Below are 11,992 nucleotides of genomic sequence, written 5' to 3' on the forward strand. Positions count from 1 at the left end.
CTATTACAGGAGATTCATTCAGAACTTCTCCAAAACAGCCAAGCCACTTACCATGCTTACACAAAAGGGCGTGCCATTTGAATGGACAGAAAAGCAGGAGGTTGCCTTCCGAACTCTGAAGCGAGCTCTCTGTAGTGCCCCAGTACTATCACTACCAGAGGGAACAGAGGACTTCGTAGTTTACTGCGATGCTTCGAATCAGGGTTTAGGCTGTGTACTCATGCAGCGTGGTAAGGTGATAGCTTATGCATCCCGACAACTAAAGACACATGAGGTGAATTATACCACCCATGATCTCGAATTGGGAGCTGTGGTCTTCGCCTTGAAAATTTGGAGGCACTACCTTTATGGTACCAAGTGCACCATTTTCACCGACCACAAGAGTCTCCAGCACATTTTAAATCAAAAAGAGTTAAACATGAGGCAGCGAAGATGGGTTGAGTTGCTAAATGATTATGAGTGCGAAATCAAGTACCAACCATGCAAGGCTAATGTGGTAGCTGATGCCTTGAGTCGGAAAGAATACTCCAATCGTCGTGTGAAGACTCTCTCAATAACCATCCAATCCCATCTATCCTCACAAATCAAAGCAGCCCAGTTCGACGCCATGAAGACAGAAAACAGAACGAGCGAAGCGTTACGTGGAATGGAAAAGAACTTCGAAGTCAAGGAGGATGGAACATATTATTTCATGAACCGAATTTGGGTCCCTAAACTTGGAGGATTCAGAGAAGTAGTCATGAATGAAGCTCATAAGACACGATACTCCATCCATCCAGGGTCAGATTAAATGTACCTAGATGTCAAGCAATGTTATTGGTGGCCTAACATGAAGGCAGAGACTGCCACTTACGTTAGCAAATGCCTCACTTGTGCTAAAGTGAAGGTAGAGTATCAAAAGCCCTCGGGATTATTACAACAGCCAATAATACCCGAGTGGAAATGGGAAAGGATTACTATGGACTATGTGACCAAATTACCCAAGACAACAGATGGATTGGATACCATATGGGTGATAGTCGACAGGTTGACAAAATCCGCTCATTTCCTGCCAATAAAAGGAGACATACAATATGGAGCGACTAACAAGAATCTACATCAAGGAAATTGTGAGACTCCATGGAGTACCAATATCTATCATCTCAGATCGAGATAGTAGGTTCACTTCACGCTTTTGGCAATCGCTACATAAGGCTATGGGGACACAACTCGACATGAGCACTGCTTACCACCCACAGATGGATGGTAAAAGTGAGCGAACCATTCAAACGCTTGAGGATATGCTTCGATAATGTGTGATAGACTTTGGAAGGTCGTGGGATACCCACTTACCTTTAATTGAGTTTTCATACAACAACAGTTATCACACAAGCATCAAAGTTGCTCCTTTCGAAGCATTATATGGTCGTAAATGTAGATCACCGTTGTGTTGGACAATGGTAGGCGACACTCAGCTGGAAAGAGGGCAGACACCAAGAAATGCATTAACAGGACCAGAAATCATACACGAAACGACAGAGAAAATAGTTCAAATCAAAGCTCGACTTCAAGCATCACGCGACCGACAGAAGAGCTACGCCGATAAGCGACGAAAGCCCTTGGAATTTCAAGTCGGGGATCGAGTGTTGTTAAAGGTCTCCCTCCTGGAAAGGAGTGATCCGTTTTGGGAAACGGGGAAAACTAAACCCACGGTACATTGGACCCTTCGAGATTCTTGCCCGAATCGGTCCGGTGGCCTATAGACTGCAACTACCTGCCGAACTCAGCAGTGTACACCCCGTGTTTCATGTTTCCAATTTGAAGAAGTGCTTATCCGACGAAACTCTCGTCATTCCGTTCAAAGAAATCGAAATCAACGAGAATCTCCTGTTCATTGAGGAACCCGTCGAGATCATGGACAGGGAGGTGAAGCGTACTAAGCAAAGTCGCATTCCAATAGTGAAGGTTCGGTGGAACGCAAAGCGTGGACCAGAATTCACTTGGGAACGCGAAGACCAGATGAAGCAAAAGTACCCTCACTTATTCTCGTATTCTCAAATCTAGCTTCAAAAAGAATTTCGGGACGAAATTCCCTCTAACGGGGGGATGATGTCACAACTAGCATTCTAGCTAGGAAATTCTGTACTCTTGTAAACATTATCTTCTGTAAACTCGTAAACCCTAATTCATGTTACGCTTGAAATTCAACCCACTTTCATGAAACTTAACTTTTTGGGCCATAATGGGCCTAAAATGGATTGGTTTATCTTAATGGGCCTTGTTGAGCCATAACAAATCCAATAAGCCCAAAAGGGCCGTAAAACTCATTCTTTTATGCAATTTGGGCCGTAAACTACCCTAAGGGTCCAATGGGCCGAAAAACCATTAATTTGGGCTCCATATTATGGACTCTAACACAAAAGGCCCATGCCTTTCCTTCCCTTCTCTCTCTCTCGGCCTAACTACAAAAAAAAGGGGAGAAGAGTTGACTTTTAATGGTGCCACCTCATAATTGTACATAGGGTATCCATGCATCCTTCTCATGCTCCCATGCATGTCAACTCATCTCTCTCTCTCTCCCCTCTCCCCTCTTCTTGTTTCGGCCGAAGACACACAACACACACACATTACACAAAAATTCTCTCCATTTTCTCTCTAAAGCCATCTCCTTCCTTCCTTCGAGGAAATCTCGAAAATTTGGCTTGGATTCAAGGGTTTTCATCAAGTGTTGTCAATCTTTGGTAAGTCTTTACACATCCAAGCTTCATAACTTCACTCTCTTGTTAGATCATTCCTTTACACAAAGTTTTTGGTGTTTATACTCTTAGAAATCTTCTTGAGTTTGAGATCTACTCAAGGAAGTTGCTAGGACCAAACTCTTCCATTTTCTTTCTTCAAAACCGAAGCAACAAACCTAAGGTGAGTTTATACCCCTCTATTTTCGGTTTTCATATATTTTATGGGGGAGAATGCAAGTAAAATGTGAAGATCTATGTGTATTTGTATGATATGTGTGATTTCTTGTGTTTTTGTGATATATATGAGTTAAAAATGAAAGATATTTCGAGATCTATAGTTCAAGAAGGAAAAATATGTGGTCTAGGTCATATTTCACTTAACATGTCAAGATAAACTAATATACAAGCTTTAAAATAACACACTACACCATAAAACTCATTATTGGACTATTTTTGTCAAATAAACAAAAGTTTGGGAAAACGTTGTCATTCACGGTTTTTACAAGGTTCAAAATGCAAAAACAGTTAAAATGGAAATTTCTATGAACATTATGTTTTTCAAAGGACTAAAAATGAAATTTGTGGCTTATTGGGCTAAATTTTGGGCTTTTCGGCCCCTTGGCCCAAAGTTGTGAAAATATGGATTTAAGGGGCTGAAATGGTAAATTTTTCAAAACAGTGGGTAGAAAAGTAAATAAATCTATTTCTGGGGTTTAAAATGATCTTATTTGTTAAAAAGGATTGAAAATGCAAAGATTTTGGATTTTGGGTAAAAAGTGTAAAAATTGCGAAAAAGGTGGACTAAAACGCATATCTTTTAACTAAAGGGTTGAAACTTTCTAAAATTTACTTTTGGGCTTAAAACATTATTTAAATAAGTTTTTGGGTCAAAGATGTCAAGAAAAATGGTTCAAGGACCTAAAATGTCATTTTTATAAAAAGGGCAAAAATTGCCAACTTTACAAAATAAGGGGCTGAATAGGTCAAACTAATGTTTTTGGTCAATTATGTTGATAATAATAATAATTGGGTCAAAATATACAAAACTTTATAACTTATGGGTTGTAAATAGAAAAATAACTATTTTATAAATCTATAAATCGTTATAAAACAAATTCGTGATTTATACGACATATCGATTAAACAACTCACAACATTAATTCTATGCAAAACAAGTAAACGTTCAAATGGTTGGGCTTGAGAGATTCTAATCATGCTTAATGGGACTTTGTGATTCATTAACATGGCTTTTGGGCCCAACATAAATAATACATGTTATTGGGCCTCCTGTGACCCAATTACATGCTTAAGGGACCCTCAATGGTTTTTACATGCTATTGGGCCTCAGTGGCCCATTAGCATTACTAGTATGGTCCAAATAAATCATATGCGAAATGGGCCAACGCGCTTTTCGTATACTCGACAGCCTTAAATAACATACGAAATTAGTAGGGCCTAGTAGTCCTCTTCTCCTCGTCTGTTAGGCTTACCTTCTCTTCAAGTAAAATAAAATTAGATCATTAATCAAGGTTAATCAAATTCATGTGGATTGAGTGAGTAATAACGGGCGACACCAATAAGTGTCGGTCGTAGTATGTAGTTGTAATCAAAGTCTCCTGGAGGGAGAGCGAGAGTTTGTGTATAGATCTATACGGGGGTGACTCCCCCACACCTAAGTTGTTCGCTATAGTTAGACTCGGCCAGTCTAAGGTGACAAAGTCTTAAGATCAAATTTCGGTGTTCATTAGAATACCAAGACAGACGAACTAGTCATTATCATGCATGGTTATAACGACTCACGTAGAAATCCGACATCATTAATCAAGGGAAATCATATTCATTCGATGTAACGATTCAATAAAGCAAAACAATCATAACTTTTTATCGGAAAACATCGGGTTTTCCGGGGAAACCAATCTTACTCATTTGTACTTTCAAAAACTATAATGCAAAACTTCTCATTTATTCACGTATTGAAATCACTCACGCACATACTTACAGGATCATCACCACATTTTCAAGAAAAGTTTTAATACATAAAATATCGGATTTTCTAGGTTTTTCAAATGACATAAACTGTTTCACATCAAACACACTTATGAACTCACCAACATTATATATGTTGACCGTTTTCAAAATAACTTGTATTCTCAGGTAATCGTTAGACAAGGAGGCATCCAGTGTGTGAAAGTTTCTTTTGTAGTTGCTAATCACCAAACACTTTATATTATGAAATCATGTAATGTAAACCTTGTACTTGATGTAAACAATGCCACTTGTAGTATGTAATGGTTGGTGATGCATGTGTTATGTTTCATATAATTCATTGTGATGATATTTCAATTTAAGTCACGCGAGCCCTCGGACGTTTCCGCCGTCTGGTTTGGGGGTGTGACAGGTTGGTATCAGAGCTCTGTTTATAGTGAACTAGCATATCTAACCACACATTGATATGCAACTATAAACCCATAGAGGGACTAAATAACTCTGAACAAAACAAATAAAATATACCAATAAACACTCCTATTTGTGCGACATAGAAAAATGAACACAATAACGAATCGAATAAAACGATTGGGAGAACCTGACATCCCGGTTAAGCCAGGATTGTTCATAGTTGTATTAGGGATGAATGTAGCCTGATCAACTACATTTCTTCATAATACAACTATCACATGCCCTGAAACGATCGCGATGGTCAGTAAACCCAAGGCATACCCTATTGTTAATCAAGAAGAATGCATTAACTCAATTTTATAACAACTAAGAATATTTTAGGATTAATAATAGCTTATTCATATACCTCATTACGTGTTCCTCCTCACAGTCACCATGGAAGAGGAGCATCAGGGCATCCACTTTCATCAGGTCTTGGTGGCCCATGGGATGATTGAGGACGACCTGGGGGAAGAGCAAGGGAGAGCACACGGCGTTGGACCCGACGAGTACACAGACACAGACTACGAGTTTGATGGGACCGATGACGATATGGAGGAAGAAGGAGGCACAGACGAAGCCTCCGTCACACCACCTACTGGCGAGACACCACAGAACCACCCTGCCCCACCAGGAAATCCCGTAAGAGAGAATCGTTCTCCGGAGGCTGAGGCTGCCGCACTACGACAACAGCTATTCGCCATGGAAGCACGAGCGGTGCAGGCGGAACAGGAAAGAGATGAAGTCATTGGAGAAATGACTGAGATGGCCGAGTTGTTGGCACAACACTTCGGCATATGATCTCACTACCACCCTTGGGCGCTTCCTAGTGTGTTAGGACCAGCTTTACCCTACTAGTGCTATGTTCTCTATGTTCGCTATATTATGTACTACCGACTCCATGTTTAAGTGATTACACTACTCATAGAGTGGTTATGCTGTCGAACTTTGTACCTCTATGTATGCTCTTTCGAGCAAATTTTCATGTATCAAAGTACGGATATTATTAGTGAAAAATATTATGTGTTTTATGGTGATGTTGTGACCTGCTATGTGTTCTATACTATTATTGTTTGGTGTGAATATATGGGAACAATTAGATACAAAAATCGATTCACGAAATTCTCAACTTAAAAACAATACATACTCAACATCTTTCTATTCCGTAACAGCAAGATGCCTCAGAGACCAAACCGCGGAAATAACCAACCACCGACGCCACCGGAAGTCAACTCAGCTGCGTTTCAAGCCGCTGTATCTGCTGCGGTCACAACAGCCATGACGCAAATCCACCAGGGGAACAATGGCGGAGGAAACGGGCAGGGAGCTGGAAGTTCAAACAACGGAATAAATCAAGGACCTACCAAAACATGCTCTTACAAAGACTTCACCAATGCCAAGCCACGAACCTTTAATGGAATGGGAGGCGTCATAGCCCTAAAGAGGTGGATTGAGAAAATCGAATCCGTCTTTGAAATTTGCGGGTGTCCAGATGGGTGCAAGGTCAATTTCGCAGCATGTACCTTTGTTGATCAAGCCCTTTCATGGTGGAATGGTCACATTGAAGCCATGACCCTTCCAGTGGCAAACGCGATGCCCTGGGAAGAACTGAAGGAAATGATGTTGGCAGAGTACTGCCCTAGGGGCGAGATACAAAAGATGGAACAAGAATTGTGGAACTTGACAGTTCAGAACTCCAACATTGAAGCATATATATCCAGGTTTAGCGAGCTATCCCTTCTGTGTCCGGGTATGATCACCTCAGAAGGGAAAAAGATTGAGAGGTTCATCTGGGGATTGACTGCACCTATCCAAGGGAATATCATTGCGGCAAACCCTGAGACGTTTGATAGCGCCAAAAGATTGGCCAAGAAACTGTATGATCATGGCAACAAGAAGAGTGTTAAGATCGTGGAAGCGGATGTTAAGAAGGAAGAAGAGAATAAGAAAGGAAAGAGTAACAAGAGAAGAGGTAAACAGAACTCAGAATCATCCAAGAAGCAACAGCCAGTGACTGTCCACGCAGCAACCCAAGCTACCCCAGCACCACATGCTCCAACCTCATCCACGCCGAATACTCTGAAGCAATACACAGGGAATCTTCCCAAGTGTAACAAATGTAACTACCATCACCTCGGGGAATGCAGAGAGATGATGTGCACAAGATGCAACCGGAAGGGCCATACATCAAAATATTGTAGGACCCAGTTTCCACAAGAACAGATGCACAACAACAACAACAACAACAACAGCAAGGACGGAGCCAGTTATACCTGTTATGGGTGCGGGAAAACTGGACATTTCAGACGAAATTGTCACAATGCGAACATCCAGGAGACATGAGCAGCAGGAAGAGTGCTGACTATGGGGCAAGGAGAAGCGGTTCAGGATCCCGCTGTCGTCACCGGTACGTTTCTCCTTAACCACTCATATGCATGCATCCTGTTTGATACCGGAGCAGAGCGAAGCTTTGTGAGTAACAAATTCAAACACTTGCTAAAACAACAACCCCAAAAGCTTAATGAAACCTTTACGGTGGAAATGGCTAATGGGAAAACAGAATCAGCCGGGGAAATCTATGTAGGATGTACCCTAACTTTAAATCAGCATACCTTTCAAATAAACTTGATGCCTGTAACTATTAGGAGTTTTGATGTGATTATCGGCATGGACTGGTTGAGCCCCCATCATGCCGAAATTTTGTGTCGCGAGAAGGCCGTTTGCCTTCATCTCCCTAATCACGAAACCCTAATAATATACGAAGACAAACCCAGTACGAACCTTCGTCTTATCTCGTGCATTAAGGCATAAAAGTGTCTACAAAAGGACTTGGCGTTTCTGGCACACATAGTGGATAAGTCCAAGGAAGAGGTCAATATTCGAGACATCCCAGTGGCTTGCGACTTCCCGGACATCTTTACCGAAGATCTTCCGGGGATACCCCCAGAAAGACAAGTCGAGTTCCGAATTGACCTGGTACCGGGAGCTACGCCAATGGCCAAATCACCCTATAGGTTGGCTCCTGCGGAGATGCAAGAACTGTCAAGCCAACTCAACGAGCTCTTGAGTAAAGGATTCATCCGACCTAGCTTCTCACCCTGGGGAGCTCCGGTCCTTTTTGTTAAGAAGAAGGACGGATCCTTTAGGATGTGTATCGATTATAGAGAGCTGAATAAGCTCACTATCAAGAATCGCTACCCACTTCCACGCATCGACGACCTGTTCGACCAGCTCCAGGGAGCAAATTACTTCTCTAAGATAGATCTAAGGTCCGGCTACCACCAGCTCAAGGTCCGAGAAGAGGATATTCCAAAAATTGCTTTCCGAACCCGCTATGGACATTATGAATTCGTTGTAATGCCCTTCGGCCTAACGAATGCCCGTGCCGCATTCATGGACCTGATGAATCGAGTTTGCCGACCATTACTCGACAACTTTGTCATCGTTTTCATCGACGATATTCTAGTTTATTCTCGAAGCGAAGAGGAGCATGGCCGACACCTCCGACAAATCTTGGAAACCCTACGAACTGAAAAGTTATACGCAAAACTCTCTAAATGCGAGTTCTGGCTCCGAAGCGTAAACTTTTTAGGTCATGTTGTCAGCCAAGAAGGGATACATATGGACCCTTCTAAGATTAAAGCAATTGAAGGATGGGCAGTCTCATCGATGCCCACAGAAATTCGTCAATTTTTAGGTCTCGCAGGCTATTACAGGAGATTCATTCAGAACTTCTCCAAAACAGCCAAGCCACTTACCATGCTTACACAAAAGGGCGTGCCATTTGAATGGACAGAAAAGCAGGAGGTTGCCTTCCGAACTCTGAAGCGAGCTCTCTGTAGTGCCCCAGTACTATCACTACCAGAGGGAACAGAGGACTTCGTAGTTTACTGCGATGCTTCGAATCAGGGTTTAGGCTGTGTACTCATGCAGCGTGGTAAGGTGATAGCTTATGCATCCCGACAACTAAAGACACATGAGGTGAATTATACCACCCATGATCTCGAATTGGGAGCTGTGGTCTTCGCCTTGAAAATTTGGAGGCACTACCTTTATGGTACCAAGTGCACCATTTTCACCGACCACAAGAGTCTCCAGCACATTTTAAATCAAAAAGAGTTAAACATGAGGCAGCGAAGATGGGTTGAGTTGCTAAATGATTATGAGTGCGAAATCAAGTACCAACCATGCAAGGCTAATGTGGTAGCTGATGCCTTGAGTCGGAAAGAATACTCCAATCGTCGTGTGAAGACTCTCTCAATAACCATCCAATCCCATCTATCCTCACAAATCAAAGCAGCCCAGTTCGACGCCATGAAGACAGAAAACAGAACGAGCGAAGCGTTACGTGGAATGGAAAAGAACTTCGAAGTCAAGGAGGATGGAACATATTATTTCATGAACCGAATTTGGGTCCCTAAACTTGGAGGATTCAGAGAAGTAGTCATGAATGAAGCTCATAAGACACGATACTCCATCCATCCAGGGTCAGATTAAATGTACCTAGATGTCAAGCAATGTTATTGGTGGCCTAACATGAAGGCAGAGACTGCCACTTACGTTAGCAAATGCCTCACTTGTGCTAAAGTGAAGGTAGAGTATCAAAAGCCCTCGGGATTATTACAACAGCCAATAATACCCGAGTGGAAATGGGAAAGGATTACTATGGACTATGTGACCAAATTACCCAAGACAACAGATGGATTGGATACCATATGGGTGATAGTCGACAGGTTGACAAAATCCGCTCATTTCCTGCCAATAAAAGGAGACATACAATATGGAGCGACTAACAAGAATCTACATCAAGGAAATTGTGAGACTCCATGGAGTACCAATATCTATCATCTCAGATCGAGATAGTAGGTTCACTTCACGCTTTTGGCAATCGCTACATAAGGCTATGGGGACACAACTCGACATGAGCACTGCTTACCACCCACAGATGGATGGTAAAAGTGAGCGAACCATTCAAACGCTTGAGGATATGCTTCGATAATGTGTGATAGACTTTGGAAGGTCGTGGGATACCCACTTACCTTTAATTGAGTTTTCATACAACAACAGTTATCACACAAGCATCAAAGTTGCTCCTTTCGAAGCATTATATGGTCGTAAATGTAGATCACCGTTGTGTTGGACAATGGTAGGCGACACTCAGCTGGAAAGAGGGCAGACACCAAGAAATGCATTAACAGGACCAGAAATCATACACGAAACGACAGAGAAAATAGTTCAAATCAAAGCTCGACTTCAAGCATCACGCGACCGACAGAAGAGCTACGCCGATAAGCGACGAAAGCCCTTGGAATTTCAAGTCGGGGATCGAGTGTTGTTAAAGGTCTCCCTCCTGGAAAGGAGTGATCCGTTTTGGGAAACGGGGAAAACTAAACCCACGGTACATTGGACCCTTCGAGATTCTTGCCCGAATCGGTCCGGTGGCCTATAGACTGCAACTACCTGCCGAACTCAGCAGTGTACACCCCGTGTTTCATGTTTCCAATTTGAAGAAGTGCTTATCCGACGAAACTCTCGTCATTCCGTTCAAAGAAATCGAAATCAACGAGAATCTCCTGTTCATTGAGGAACCCGTCGAGATCATGGACAGGGAGGTGAAGCGTACTAAGCAAAGTCGCATTCCAATAGTGAAGGTTCGGTGGAACGCAAAGCGTGGACCAGAATTCACTTGGGAACGCGAAGACCAGATGAAGCAAAAGTACCCTCACTTATTCTCGTATTCTCAAATCTAGCTTCAAAAAGAATTTCGGGACGAAATTCCCTCTAACGGGGGGATGATGTCACAACTAGCATTCTAGCTAGGAAATTCTGTACTCTTGTAAACATTATCTTCTGTAAACTCGTAAACCCTAATTCATGTTACGCTTGAAATTCAACCCACTTTCATGAAACTTAACTTTTTGGGCCATAATGGGCCTAAAATGGATTGGTTTATCTTAATGGGCCTTGTTGAGCCATAACAAATCCAATAAGCCCAAAAGGGCCGTAAAACTCATTCTTTTATGCAATTTGGGCCGTAAACTACCCTAAGGGTCCAATGGGCCGAAAAACCATTAATTTGGGCTCCATATTATGGACTCTAACACAAAAGGCCCATGCCTTTCCTTCCCTTCTCTCTCTCTCGGCCTAACTACAAAAAAAAGGGGAGAAGAGTTGACTTTTAATGGTGCCACCTCATAATTGTACATAGGGTATCCATGCATCCTTCTCATGCTCCCATGCATGTCAACTCATCTCTCTCTCTCTCCCCTCTCCCCTCTTCTTGTTTCGGCCGAAGACACACAACACACACACATTACACAAAAATTCTCTCCATTTTCTCTCTAAAGCCATCTCCTTCCTTCCTTCGAGGAAATCTCGAAAATTTGGCTTGGATTCAAGGGTTTTCATCAAGTGTTGTCAATCTTTGGTAAGTCTTTACACATCCAAGCTTCATAACTTCACTCTCTTGTTAGATCATTCCTTTACACAAAGTTTTTGGTGTTTATACTCTTAGAAATCTTCTTGAGTTTGAGATCTACTCAAGGAAGTTGCTAGGACCAAACTCTTCCATTTTCTTTCTTCAAAACCGAAGCAACAAACCTAAGGTGAGTTTATACCCCTCTATTTTCGGTTTTCATATATTTTATGGGGGAGAATGCAAGTAAAATGTGAAGATCTATGTGTATTTGTATGATATGTGTGATTTCTTGTGTTTTTGTGATATATATGAGTTAAAAATGAAAGATATTTCGAGATCTATAGTTCAAGAAGGAAAAATATGTGGTCTAGGTCATATTTCACTTAACATGTCAAGATAAACTAATATACAAGCTTTAAAA

Source organism: Lactuca virosa, chromosome 9 (genome assembly GCF_052849685.1).
Source record: "Lactuca virosa cultivar CGN04683 chromosome 9, Lactuca_virosa_CGN04683_v6, whole genome shotgun sequence".
Classification (NCBI taxonomy): domain Eukaryota; kingdom Viridiplantae; phylum Streptophyta; class Magnoliopsida; order Asterales; family Asteraceae; genus Lactuca; species Lactuca virosa.